We start from the raw sequence: 15,213 nt of genomic DNA, 5'->3' as shown, positions 1-15,213 counted from the left end.
TTATTCTTTTGAATTCATCATTTGAAGGTGACAGTAAAGAAGGTTACAGTAAAGCTTTCCCTCAAATGTTCTTGTGAGCATTAAATGAGTTAATACAGAAAACAGTGCATGATTGGATAAAGAAGATGTGGTACATATATGCAATGGAATATTACTCAGCCATAAAGAATAATGTCATTTGCAGTGACATGGATGGACCTAGACATCGTCATACTGAGCGAAGGAAGTCAGACAGAGAAAGACAAATATCATATGATATTGCTTATTTGTGGAATCTTAAAAAATGGTAAAAATAAACCTATTTACTAAGAAATAGAGTCACAGATGTGGAAAACAAACTTATGGTTACCAAGGGGGAAAGGGTGGTGGAAGGGATAAATTGGGAGATTGGGATTGACATATACACTTTACTATATATAAAATAGATAACTAATAAGAACCTGCTGTATAGCACAGGGAACTCTATTCAATACTCTGTAGTGACCTATATGGGAATAGAATCTAAAAAAGACTGGATATATGTATATGTATAACCAACTCACTTTGCTGTACACCCAAAACTAACACAACATTGTAAATCAACTATGCTCCAATAAAAATTAATAAAAAAAATAAAATAGTGCATGACACAGAGTCACTACTCAGTAAATGTTACGTCTACCATCATTGGATGTAATTTTAACTATTATTAAGTATTACTGTGTTGTAATATGGTTTCCAAAAATTGGCCACAGTAATTACTTTTGCTTTTTGAAGTTTCATCATTTTAGTCCTTCATTTTCAAAAGATGGCTTTAAACTAGTCTGAAACATCAGATAACCTTGGTTGTTAATATTCAAAATAAGGATCCGAATTTTCTGGTCAGTCAGCTGTTAGGTATCTTCTTCTAAGGGATTAACTAGAAATGTTTGAGTATATATGTTTTGCAATAAGAAATACGAGATACTATTTGCCAGACACTGGTGAGAAAGGAACGTTTAGATTAGAGGCTGACAACTAAGAGGAACGCCTATGTGATCTGTTTTACTTCTGTCCACCTCTGTCCTTCACTGCTTCCCCACACATATCCTATTCCAAAGATTTCCTCCTACTTCTCTCCTTTTGCAAATTTTTGATCAAACTTTCTTTTATAATGCTGAAACTTCTCAAGCTCTCTCCGTGTGATTGACTTTTTCTTTCTTCAGAAACAAATAACAAATGATATTGGAAAATGGATTGTTAGGTATTGTACTTAATTAAGTCATGGAAAGATCTGTGTTTCCCTGAAAAAAATACGGCTATTGTTTATTTTTTGGGCAGGTTCTTAGCAGTTATCTGTTTTATACATATTAGTGTCTACATGTCAATCCCAATCTCCCAGTTCATCCCACCACCCCCACCCCCGCCACTTTCCCCCCTTGGTGTCCATACTTTTGTTCTCTACATCTATGCCTCTATTTCTGCCTTGCCAACCAGTTCGTCTGTACCATTTCTCTAGATTCCACATATAAGCGTTAATATATGATATTTATTTTTCTCTTTCTGACTTACCTCACTCTATGACAGTCTCTAGTGTGTTTTATCAATAATGCATATATGTTTATAGCAATATCTGAAACATGCAGTGACTGCAAAGTTCCTGTGTGAAGTAACTTTACATTCGGAAGATGGGCTAGTCTGCTATTGTAATAGTGATCATTTAACTAACTTTCTTAAAAGAATCATGGATCATCTCATCTGTCCCAGGAGAGGTTAAAAAGAAGTCTGAACACCTCCCCACTTCCGTAGCTCTTGCTTGCATAGGAAGAATCATTTCCTGAACTTTCTGCCCCCGACACACATAACACACACACACAATGTGGGGAAGTAGAAAAGGTTAGAACAGCTTGACACTTCACGTGATAGGAAGAAATCTCACTGGCAGATGGGTGAGACACTGTGTGTAGTATCTGAATGTCACTGAACACAGTTTCGAGTGGAGATTAACAGGGTAGCAGAAAAATCTTTGGACTACTCTCTGTCTCACCATGCTGTAAAATTTTCATCTTACTGATCATTTAAAAATAAAGAGAAAAACTAAAATTGGTACCAACCCAAAGAAGAGTTACTCCTAACTTTGGCAAGTGCCCCAAACAGCCCCATGATCTCAAATCCCAGTCCTTTGTGATTTCCTCCCTATTTTTCAAGAATCTAAGAGTGAGGACTTTCTACTGCAGACACTGAGGTGTCAAAACCAGATGAAAGTATCCAACAAAACCCTTAAGAGTAGGAGTCAAATATACAGTGGAAGAGTTCAAACACCAAATTCGTAGATAGGAATTACCTTTGCTGATCCTACACTTAAAGCTTTTAACAGACTAAAGATAAAATCAGAACGAGAATGGCTCAGGAGCAAATGAAGTGGTAAGCCCACTGATGGTCACCAAACTGCTATCGAGGACTTCTGACTAATTTTGTTACTAATTCAGAGTCACTTTCTGCTTATTCCATGTTTTCTCTACTGTGGTTTAGCTGGACCAATACTAGCCTCCATGCAAGCAAGCTTAGTTACTTAGACTATATATGTGCGGTGGGAGGGGACACTATATATTCGTGTTGTATTCTATAGCATTAAGTATAGCTTTAACTGAATACTGCTTTTTAAATTTTGAAAAACATGAGATAAATTTCAATACTGAGAAAACCCAAATTGACAAGCCTGAGTTAATAGGCATTTCTAAATGAGTTTAAGATCTCCAAATTATGATGACCTTTTTTTACATATAAATTTATTTATTTTATTTATTTTTGGCTGCGTTGGGTCTTCGGTGCTGCACGCGCGCTTTCTCTAGTTGCGGCGAGCAGGGGCTGCTCTTTGTTGCGGTGCGTGGGCTTCTCATTGCCGTGGCTTCTCTTGTTGCGGAGCACGGGCTCTAGGCGCACGGGTTTCAGTAGTTGTGGCTCGAGGGCTCAGTAGTTGTGGCTCGCGGGCTCAGTAGTTGTGGCTCGCGGGCTCTAGAGCTCAGGCTCAGTAGTTGTGGCGCACGGGCTTAGTTGCTCCGCGGCATGTGGGAATCTTCCCGGACCAGGGTTCGAACCCGTGTCCCCTACATCGGCAGGCGGATTCTCAACCACCAAGCCACCAGGGAAGCCCCAAGATCTCCAAATTAAATAGAAATGTTTCTTTTACTTTCTATTTAAATGCTGTCCCTTAAATCCCTCAGGATTATATTACCCCTACGGATAAGCACAAATTCCTCTAAGGCTCCATTACTGCCGGGTCAGGCTAGAATCTTTCCATTTCAGTCCTGATCCTCTGCAAAACTTTTACTCAAAGTAAGAAACGTCAAGCACCTCATCAGGCACATTTTGCACCAGAATGGGCTGGATCCTAACTGCCCTCACTCTTCCGCGGTCCCGAGTTGCTGTTGGATTTTAAAGAAGGCTCTCAGAACTCCCATCGGGGGAAGCAGCGCACCATTTCACAGTACTCCCTCCAGCTGCCAGAATCCCACGTAGCTGCTGGCAGGGGAGCTTCTTTCTGCCCACAGTGAGGACCAGCCTTGGCAGAGCTGCAGAGTTACCATAGCAACCGAGCTCCGGGGTCCAGGATATGCTCTCAACAATAATCTTTTAAGGCTGAGGACTCTGCTGCCACCCATCACCATGTTTTTACTGCACCTCAAACGAGAAACCACTCCATTAAATGAATATCAGTGAAAGTATAATAAGTGGAATGCTGGCACTGGAGAAAATACCTTGCTTGAGAAAACTCTCTATTAAAAACAATACAATTACTTTGCACAGGAAACATTTTCAATATTAGATATGATGATTGATTCTCAAATAGAGCTGGTGGTTGAAATACTGAACCCAGAATTTACATGCCATAGACCTACCTGTATACACAAAGAATCATTTCTCAAATCCAGTTCCCGTATTTTCTCACAGTGACTTAATACTATGCTTTTACTTTCACGTAAAAAAAAGAAATTACGAGACTTTCTTTTCAACACACTCTGCAACATGTCTGAAAATTTCAAAGAAAATAAAAGCTCTTGAGACAGTCTACATTTTTTAAAAATGAGATATGTGCTTAATTTGCTTTCATTTAAACGTTGTGAAATAAACACAAGCCTTGTTCACTCCACAAAGTGCACCAAAATAAAGGAAAAAGACCTTAAATAACAAGAAAGAGAGCCTGAGAGACAGAGAACTGAGAAGAGAGGCCAACACAATGGCAGATCCTGGAAGAGAGACTGACAAGAGACTGACAATGTATTCACTGATAAATTTTTCCCAACATCGTTTACCAATGAGTTGATTCTTTCTCTTCCAACCTACCCTATCACCTTTGTCATTATCAAGTATGCACAAAGGTCTGAGTCTGTTTGTGGGCTCTCTATTCTGTTCCATTGGTCTATTGTCTATTGGTCTGTCCTCAGGCCTTGGAATCTGTCTTGGTTTGTGGTGGAGAAAATTCCCCAAACTTGGTCATCTTCTTATGTGTATCATGCTGTTCGTGGATGGCTCTATTGCATTAACATATACATTTTAGAAACAGTTTGTCTGATTCCACAATTTATTGGGGTTCTGTTTTTTTTTTTTTTGCGGTACGCGGGCCTCTCACTGCTGTGGCCTCTCCCGTTGCGGAGCACAGGCTCCGGACGCGCAGGCTCAGCGGCCATGGCTCACGGGCCCAGCCGCTCCGCGGCATGTGGGATCCCCCCGGACCGGGGCACAAACCCGCGTCCCCTGCATCGGCAGGCGGACTCTCAACCACTGCGCCACCAGGGAAGCCCCTGATTGGTATTTTTATACTGATTTTGCATCTAGAAATTTTGCAAAATTCTTTTTTTGATCCTATGAATTATTTTGATTCTGGGAATTAGTTTAAGTTTGTGTTGATAATCATCCCATCTGTGAAAATTTTGAGCTTTGTCTCTTACTGTTCATTATTTATACGTTTTTACTGACCTTTCTCTTCACTTCACTCTGTTCCTTTACCATTATGTGTGATGTTCGCTATTGGTTTCTTGGTTATAGAAGGTCTCTTCAATTTTGAATTCCATAACAGGCTTTTCCCCATCTGTTGAAATAATTTTATGTTTTTTCTTTTTACCTGCCATTTCAATGTTTTTTTCAATTTTCAACTAAATGTATTCCTGAGAAAATTCCAACTGAGTCGTACTGTATTTTTTAATACATTGCTGAATTTGTCATGCTAACATTTTGCTCAATGCTTTTGTATGTATCGATTCATTCCACAAATAGTTATCAGGGCATCACCAGGTGCCAGGAACTTCACTAATTGCTGGAACTGTGGAATTAATAAAAAAAAAACTGCTGCTCTTGTTCTAGAGGTGGGAAACAGACAATAAACAAGATGCAGAAGTAATATATGTGAGAATGTGAAAAGTGCAAAGAAAAGCAAAACATGAAAGAGGGGTAAGGAATATCGGAATAATTCAGGGAAGGAATAACTGAGATGACATTTTTTTTTTTTTTTTTTTTTGCGGTACAGGGGCCTTTCACTGTTGTGGCCCCTCCCGTTGTGGAGCACAGGCTCCGGACGCGCAGGCTCAGCGGCCATGGCTCATGGGCCCAGCCGCTCCGCGGCATGTGGGCTCTTCCCGGACCGGGGCACAAACCCGCGTCCCCTGCATCAGCAGGCAGACTCTCAACCACTGCGCCACCAGGGAAGCCCTGAGATGACCTTTTTTAAAAGGTGGGAAGGAGGTAAAGGAGGCAGGCAGGAGACTCTCTGGGAGCAGAGGGTTTCCAACAGAGGAAAAGTGCATGTGAATGTCCTGAGACAGGTGTGTGTGTAGCTTATTTGAGGAAAATCTAAGAAGTCAGGGGCGATAAAATAGATTGAAGCTGAAACAAAAGAACATGAGATGAGATGAGATGAAAAATGCAGTGGGTTAGGACAGGGATGTTAATGAATGTGACTGGCATCTAATTTTTGCTTTCTTGCTTTGAAATCAAGTTTATACTAAGCCTGGTAAGGTGAGCTCCTTTTTCTACACCTGGAGTTATTCCCATCAGGTTTAGCTGCATAAGAAATATTTGGTAGAACCAGCCGGTAAAACCATCCAGGCCACTTGTATACTTTACAGGAAGAAGTTCACTGATCTAATTAGTTACAGAACTAATCAAATTTTCTATTTCTTCTTAAGTCTGTTGTTTGCTAATAAGTTCAGTGTTGTAGGCATTTGTAAACTTATTATAAGATTTAAAACTTATGATGAAGTCTTATGTAACTTTTATAGTATTTTTAACTTATTCATCACCTGCATATATTTCCTTTTGTTTTCCCTGATGATTTCAATTCCCTCCCTTCTTTCCTTCTTTCCTTCCTTCCATCCTCTGACCCCACCTCTCTTTCCTCCTCTTTCTCTCTTTTCTTTCTCTATTCTTAAAGTGCATCAGTCAGCATAGCATGGGTTTTGTTCTATGTTTGCTACCCCAAAAAAATCAGTGACTTCAAATGTCACATTTTATTTTTCAATCAGATGATAATATTTCCATCCAAGGTTAGTAGTGGGGTTCTCTGACCACTCAGAAACTCAGGCTGATGAAGGGGATGTTACTTTGAGCACTGCCAGTCGTCACATCAGAATTAAAAACATCAGGAAAGTCTCACTCTGACAAATACCCGGGGCTGCAATGATAGTGCTATTTCTACTCGCAATCCAATGCCTAGAAAGTCACATGCCTCCCCTCAACCGCACAGAACAAAAAGTGCAATTCTACCATGTTTGCACAGGACAGGGGTCCATAAATGCTTAGGCAATAGCCTTAATGGCTATTGTAATAAGTAATGCCAATGGGTTTTCAATATTATTATTCTTTTCAAATAACTCATTTTGCATGATTACCTTATGCTTCCTTAATTTCTGTTCTTTTTTTTTTTTAAGTTACTCTTTTACTTATTTATTGGCTGCATTGGGTCTTCATTGCTGCGTGTGGGCTTTCTCTAGTTGTGGCGAACGGGGGCTGCTCTTCGTTGCGGTGCACGGGCTTCTCATTGCGGTGGCTTTTCTTGTTGCGGAGCATGGGGTCTAGGCGTGTGGGCTTCAGCAGTTGTGGCACGTGGGCTCAGTAGTTGTGGCTCACGGGCTCTAGAGCACAGGCTCAGTAGCTGTGGCGCACGGGCTTAGTTGCTCCGCGGCAGGTGGGATCTTCCCGGACCAGGGCTCGAACCCGCGTCCCCTGCATTGGCAGGCGGATTCTTAACCACTGCGCCACCAGGGAAGTCCTTTAATTTCTGTTCTTAAATTACCTCTTTTGTTTTCACTTTCTATGGGTGTATTTTGCTCTACATTTCATCATGTCTTGAGATGGATGCTGAGCTATTAATCTTTAGTCTTTCTTCTTTTCTAATACAAACATTTAAAGAGATAAGGTTCCGTTCTAAGTTTGCTTGAGTGAGTTCCACAAGTTCTAATTTGCAAACTGTTCATTGTTGTCCAGTTATAAGAATTTTCTAAAGCCTATTGTGATTTGTTTCTGAAACATAATTTATTTATATATTTGTTTTCTTTGAATTTTTTTTTTTTTTAGTTTCCAAATACATGAGGCTTTTTTTCTATTTTTTTGGCGTGTTTTGTGTCTGTATCTTAATTGCACGGTTGTTATGTAGAGAAAATGGCTTACGGGGCAGCAGTCTTTTGGAATTTATGATTATTTCCTTTAGGTCAAAACTTAGACTTGAGTTTCTCAGTCTCTAAAGGTAGCAGAAATTAAGGTCACAAACTCACAGGAAACCTGGCCTGTGAGCTGTTTCAGATTCTGAGGCAACATTTGCCCCCCTCAACCCACCCAAGGTAAAGGACAGGTCACTTTTTTCTGTCCTACACAGAAATTTTGTCATCATTGCTATTCTGTTTATTTTTTGTTTCATCTCATTTTTTTTCATGGTTTAGGCTCCTGCAAAAGACTTTTAGAGTCCTGGATGTTGTACTGTATATCTCAAGTTGATTCCCTGTCTAGGAACTCGGCTGTTCCCTAATCCCTGCTTCCAGGACATCACATGTAAAGCCAAGAAGACCAGAACATCAAGGTGACCACAGAGCCTGCCGTTAGCACAAAGCTACCTTGCTTATCCCTTTGAACTCCTCTTTAACTTTATTTTTGGCTTCTGAGGACTCTGCTTACTCTCTTGCAAGTGTACCAATGTATACTTACATAAGTAAATATATTTTAGTTATATTTACATGTTAAATATGTATATTTTAAATACACACACATATTAATTCCACAATTTAAACTGCTTTACAAAAGCAAAGTTTTCTATGTTTTTTAGTCGACCATACTGCTGCGAGTTCACTCTTTATTACAAAGGGACAACAAAAGATCACTAGGTATTTGAGGAACACCTCCAACTTGAAAGAAGGAAACAAAAATAAATAAATGCAAAGGGAGCTCAGAGATACGAGAGGCAAAGCAGGCAGCATGCACGCACGTGCGCGTGCGTGCGCACACACACACACACATTCCTATATTCCCCTAGGATATAATTAAACACACTGTATTCTTGAAGTAAGAGTGGATGCTAAACATAGGTAACTGCAAAAAATTAAAAGCTCTTATTAAGTAAGAATCTGATGGCAGAAGTTTAAGATTTAATGGATGGGCTAAAAGACAAAGAAAAGGAAATCTATGTCAAAGAACAAAAAGATGGAGATGGAAATTGGACAGAAACGATGAGCAACTGAGAAGATCAGATGAAGTCCAATTTCGACCTTCAAAGAGAATGACGTCCAACAAGAAAACCAGAGAAAATGAAGACTACCCAGCCAGTCATCAAATACCATGAAACAGTACATCAACTCTAGAATTGAAGATCGCGCACCTCTAGATGGACAGGACTTTTCTTCATGGGCTGGTTACCTGGTCCTTACACACACACACACACACACACCACTGCTTCCCCTACAGCCACGCGATACCAAGAAGAAGAGAGGCCTGGGACTGGATGTGTGGCTCTTCCCATTACAGCAAGTGAGGTCATGGAAACAAGTGTCTTAGACAAAGCCATCGTCAGACGAGGGAGATGGGAAGTTATCCACTAAAGGGAAAGCAGATGACTTTTCAGAGGACTATTTCTGAAGACTTGTAACAATGCCATTTGGCCTTAGGGTCCTTAAGTGTCTGTGGAAATCTTAGTGGCATGAAGACAACCTCACTTTCTCTTATCCTATTATACAAGGAAACATGTCCTGTGCGTGGAAATAGTATAGCCACCATTAAGTCAAGACTTGACTGTACTAGGTTTATCTCACATGCTCATTCCATTGTTCCATGTCTTGCTCACAACACGGGCACCGAATCACTATATCAATATACAGTGAATGTTTTTAAGCACCTGCTAGTTCTACATCCTGAGTCTACAGGAGTGACAAAAAATATGATCTCTACCTACTAGTAGTGAGAAACAAATAAGCCTACATACTAGTGGGAAATAAAATCAGAAATTTCTTGCACCTTTTCACAAAGTTTTCCAAGATATTCTACCTGAATATTTAGTATTGTTGTGATGTTGTGTGTGTTCAGTCAGCACAGCCAGAATCATCATATTCATCAACAAACCAGAAAGAGTGGCAGTGGCCTTGGAGTTCAAAGTTATTCAGCGAATGGAAAATGCCCTTGGTGGGAAGTGTAGCATACTAGAAAGATGAGCAATAAGGTAAGAGTTCAAAATTGTGCTTGTGAAGAATTTTTTATACGTAAAGTTTATAGCAAACAGACTAACCCTCTGATTAATGACATCATCATCTAAACTTTTTTTGTGTGTGTGGTACGCGGGCCTCTCACTGCTGTGGCCTCTCCCGTTGCGGAGCACAGGCCCCGGACGCGCAGGCTCAGCGGCCATGGCTCACAGGCCCAGCCGCTCTGCGGCATGTGGGATCCTCCCGGACCGGGGCACGAACCCGTGTCCCCTGCATCGGCAGGCGGACTCTCAACCACTGCACCAGCAGGGAAGCCCCATCATCTAAACTTTTAAAGCCTCTTAGAATATAGCTCAAATAATCCCCCAATATTATTGAAATGCTATTAACATTTATTTAAATATAGTCCTGGCCTAAACAAAGTACAGAGTTAAATATTTGAATCATGCAGGACCAAGTGGGATTATCAAGAATACTAACGCACATAACAGGTTTTAAATTTAAATATTTTAGTCATTGCTACAGTACTACGCTTAAACAAATCAGTTCCTAATTTTAAAAGGAACATCTTGGTGAAGGGAAAGAATACGCAGATTTTGGAGATATTCTTTATACCCTCCTAAATTTGTGGGATTTTCTCAAAAACAGAGATCCTAGGATCCCCTCCATTGAAACCTTTGCTGTTTTTATCAAGTACCTCAGCTGATTCTGATGTACAGATGTAACAGCATACAGAAACCACGCAGTATTATATAAAATCATATTAAATATCTAACCTACTTTAAAACAAGTTGATAAACCAGATATACATGTAATACAGGGATTAAGAAGGATTCACTCTAGGAATTTTGTACAAATTATTAAACAAAGTATGCAGTTTATAACTAAATGACATCAATAAGAATTTTTTTTGAACGGTTCCAATGCATCAGAAACAGTGCCAAGACTTTTAATGTACTGATGGGTGTCATCTCCACAGTAACCCTACGAAGGGGGTATAATTCCATACGGGTAATTTCTCAAATGATTATTGAGGGCTGGTATTGAAAAGTATGTGAAAGCCTGTGTCTAGTGAATTTTCCAGAAGAATGATGACATTTTCTTTTAAAAAATGTTTTTATTATGGAGATTTTTATATTATTATTTACAACTGAGAGTTTAAAAAAATATATCGCTAATTACAGAACAATCTGTACTGGTCAACATGACTTAGCAAGAATGTTTTGATTAATTAAACTCACTTCCCTAAGGCAGAAAAGTTAATTGTTTCAGTAATGATTAGAACCATACTCTTCCGACTGTGATAAATAAGCCCTTAGGATGAGGGAGCCGTCAGGTGGAGAAAGGTTTCTGAGGTGCAATCAGAGCAATCCCTGGAAGGTAAAAAAGTGGGGCCCCCAAACTGGTCTGAGCTGCAGACCCCTGGGAGGTGTTTGCAGAAGACATCTTCCTTGTTCAGATGATGTTCCGAGATCCAGTTAAAACCCTCACGTTCCCCTGTAAGGACTGAGCCAGTCACCACAGATACCAGCATGGCTGCGTCCTCACAACACTCGGGCCTATGTTCAAACAAATGCCGTTTGTTTATTTTGGGGGTTATGCTGTCTAATGAGCCATCCCAAAGATGTGTTAGCTTAAGACGAAAATATATTACAGTTTCTCATAGTTGCATGGGTTTATTGGACCCCGATGGACAGTTTTCACGTGGGATCATTCAAGCTCTTGCAGCCAAAAGATGAATGGGGTCAGGAGTCATCTGATTCTTTGATTGAGCTGGTTCCTCCACCTGCATGTGTCGTCAAGCACCCCAGCTGGCACGCCTGCAACAGCGGAGGACTTCCTAGGAATATCTCATTTCCGGTGGCCTCTCCCAGAGGCTACTTACGCTGTCTCACAGCAAGGGGAGGCATGATGGATGGCTTCTATCAAAGCAGGAGCTCCCAGACAGAGAAAGCAAACATTTCCAGTCTTCTTAAAGGCTGAGCTCAGAAATGGGCCACGCTGTGCTGTCAGAGTAGTTACAGGAAGCGCAGATTCTCCAGTGTAGGGAAACTGACTCCAAGCCAGGATGGGAGGAGTGCTAAAGAATGCGCAGCCATCTGCAATCTGCCACAAGATCATCCAGTTTAAAACTGAACCTTCGGGCTTCCCTGGTGGCGCAGTGGTTGAGAGTCCGCCTGCCGATGCAGGGGACGCGAGTTCGTGCCCCGCTCCGGGAAGATCCCACATGCCGCGGAGCGGCTGGGCCCGTGAGCCACGGCCGCTGAGCCTGCGCGTCCGGAGCCTGTGCTCCGCAACGGGAGAAGCCACAACACTGAGGGGCCCGCGTACCGCAAAAAAACAAAACAAAACAAAAACTGAACCTTCTACCCCAAGGATCACGTTGTTTTTGTCCAGGACACCACTCGTTGACATCTGACAAACTTTTAATCTAATTTGTTGACTTTATTGAACCTCTTCGCCAAAATGAAAAGCCGTGAAGTCAAAAATTTCTGGGTTGTGTTCATTTTGTATACCTACTTCCTAGAACAGAATCACACATGGTAGATGCTCAATTCACAGGTGTTGCATAAATGAATTAATTGGAACATCTGTCCCCAAAAACCAGTTAGGACAGGTGATAAAGACGTCATTAGCTCCAAACCTTCCACCATGTCTACCCTGCAGACAAACGTCAGAATCATGAAAATTTCCTACTCTGTGACCAAGAAGAGAAACTTGGGGAATACAAATTGGTTGCAACATTGTTTTTCCTTTTTTTTGGTCCCATATCTTAAAAAAAAAAAGTTTATTTTTCTTTTGAAATAATTGGTAAAGAGTTATTTATGCAGGTTTGCAGGGGAGATAATTAACAAGCCTTCCTGTAATGTATTATCATAATTTTGTAGAAGAAAAAACTGGGATTAGGATACTCATCATACAGTATCATATGCGTAAGTACCTGCCAGTGCTTGGATTTGTACTAAATATATTTGTCTGTAAAATATATTTGCTTTAATAATACACCACACTAAGGACTATCAATATGACTCTCCACCAAACAAAATAAAAACACATACTTCTAGATCAAGAACAACAAAGTCAAATCAAAACTACAATGAGATATCATCTCACACCAGTCAGAATGGTCATCATCAAAAAGTCTACAAACAATAAATGCTGGAGAGGGTGTGGAGAAAAGGGAACACTCTTGCCCTGTTGGTGGGAATGTAAGTTGATACAGCCACTCTGGAGAACACCATGGAGGTTACTTAAGAAACTAAAAATAGAACTACCATATGCCCCAGCAATCCCACTACTGGGCATGTACCCTGAGAAAACCATCATTCAAAAAGAGTCATGTACCAAAATGTTCATTGCAGCTCTATTTACAATAGCTAGGACATGGAAACAACCTAAGTGTCCATTGACAGATGAATGGATAAAGAAGATGTGGCACATATATACAATGGAATATTACTCAGCCATAAAAAGAGACGAAATTGAGTTATTTGTGGGGAGGTGGATGGACCTAGAGTCTGTCATTCAGAGTGAAGTAAGTCAGAAAGAGAAAAAAAAATACCGTATGCTAACACATATATATGGAATCTAAGAAAAAAAAAATGTCAAAGAACCTAGGGGTAAGACAGGAATAAAGACACAAACCTACTAGAGAATGGACTTGAGCATATATGAGGGGGAAGGGTAAGCTGTGACAAAGTGAGAGAGTGGCATGGACATATATACACTACCAAATGTAAAATAGATAGCTAGTGGGAAGCAGCCGCATAGCAGCGGGAGATCAGCTCAGTGCTTTGTGACCACCTAGAGGGGCTGGGTAGGGAGGGTGGGAGGGAGGGAGACACAAGAGGGAAGAGATATGGGAACATATGGATATGTATAACTGATTCACCTTGTTGTAAAGCAGAAACTAACACACCATTGTATAGCAATTATACTCCAATAAAGATGTTAAAAAAAAAAAAAAAGGAACAACAAAGAAAGAGTCCAAGGAGGATTCTGAGCGCTTACATTTTAAACAGATGAAAATTAAATTCCAAACAGAAGAAGCTGATGATATTGACAATAAAGGTAAAAGTCACCAGCCTCCTAAGCAAACTAATTCAGGAAAAGAGAATAGTGTTTTTCTTAAAGTAATTTAAGATATTTACTCGTGCTCAGGAAAATTTTACATGATTTTGAAAATATCAGTTAAGTACTGCTGCAAAATATTGTGGTGCCTGGATATGTTTTTTCTGAAGCAGCTTTGCCTTCCTAATAATGGGTGTATTCTCTGTCTTACCTCACATAACACTAATTCAAAAGCTGGAGGAAGTATTTCAAAACGTAAGTGGAGCTGTATCACTCTCCTGCTTGAAATCCTTCCCTGACTTTCTATCAGGTTTGCTCACCAGTACACCTTCCGTCAGCTGCCTGCACCCCGGAGTGCCGCTTGTGATCTCTGCAGCATCACTTCCCACCCTGCGTGGCCGGCGCTGCACACCAGCCGCAATGGCCACCTTTCAGTGCCTTGAAGACAAGCCTTTGCACCCATGCTGCCCCTCCGCCTGCTTCCGACGCTCTCCCCGTGTTAGGCTCCTTCCTCCCCCAAGTCTCCACGTCTCTTCCTTAGTGAGAATCCCCTTTATCATTCATGAAAGAGGATCCTATTTTCAATACTAAACAAGTCTAGTGGAAATGGTGTATTCACTGACGATAGGGTAGAATTCCTTTAAGCACAGCGTATCTTCAAGCTCATCATTCATTAACAGACATTTATTTTTTAATGATGTATTTTTCTACATCAGTACTTATCACTTGGTCACTAATGACGAGACCGCCCCAACTGTCAACATTTTGCTTTTGTTGGAATTTTATACTACAGCAGAGTAGCAGTGGTATTAACTGTCATTTCCATATATGTACATATACATGAGCAATAAAATTAAAAATAATCTTTACTTAAGTCTCTTTAGATAAACAGACTTGTCAAGACAACTAGAAAAAGGAAGGACCTGGTGATGAAATGGATCCTCTGGGAAAAATTGGGGATATGCTGTTTTAACGGAAAATACTTCATACTTCAATACTTATGTGAATTACACAATTAAGCCTGCACTTTTCATTCTTGGCTAATACGGTGAACCACGTATTATAAAAAATTTTTTAAATGTCTTCTGCACATCACGAAGGAGCTGCTATAATTGCCCAGAATTTTCAGTGTGATAAGGTGTTCTGTGTTGTGAAATAAACATTATGCGTTACATAATGAAGCAATATGGCATTAGGTTATTTTTAAACTTTAAACAGTATATACGGTTTTGTGAAATTGCACCAATTAAATATAGCAGTCTGGATTCTAGATCAAGTATCCTAATATTCTACGATTATATTGCTACTTTAAAAATAACAAAAGAATAAGGAAATTTTAAAAATTAATCTAAAAAATAATATTTACATTTAAAAAATTAAATTGGTGAAAAAAATTAAAAAATATATTGCTCCATGTTTAAACCCTAGGACAATTTTTTTAAAAAAGTATCGATCAGTGTTTTCTTTGAAACTCCAGTGAAAAAAGGCAAAATGGGATCATCATCTA

The 15,213-nt window shown here is 40.1% G+C and overlaps 1 protein-coding gene across 1 annotated transcript in view; it reads right to left on the bottom strand.

Annotated features, from left to right (window-relative positions):
• The window catches only part of GPM6A (glycoprotein M6A), a 249,259-nt gene that overhangs the window by 36,532 nt on the left and 197,514 nt on the right, over positions 1 to 15,213 (bottom strand). The window lies entirely within an intron of this gene.

The sequence above is a fragment of the Aethalodelphis obliquidens genome, unplaced genomic scaffold (genome assembly GCF_003676395.1).
Source record: "Aethalodelphis obliquidens isolate GAN/ISIS:26980383/991018 unplaced genomic scaffold, ASM367639v1 scaffold25, whole genome shotgun sequence".
Lineage (NCBI taxonomy): Eukaryota > Metazoa > Chordata > Mammalia > Artiodactyla > Delphinidae > Aethalodelphis > Aethalodelphis obliquidens.
Note: the sequence above shows the minus strand (reverse complement) of the source record. Positions and strands in the feature narration are given on the sequence as shown.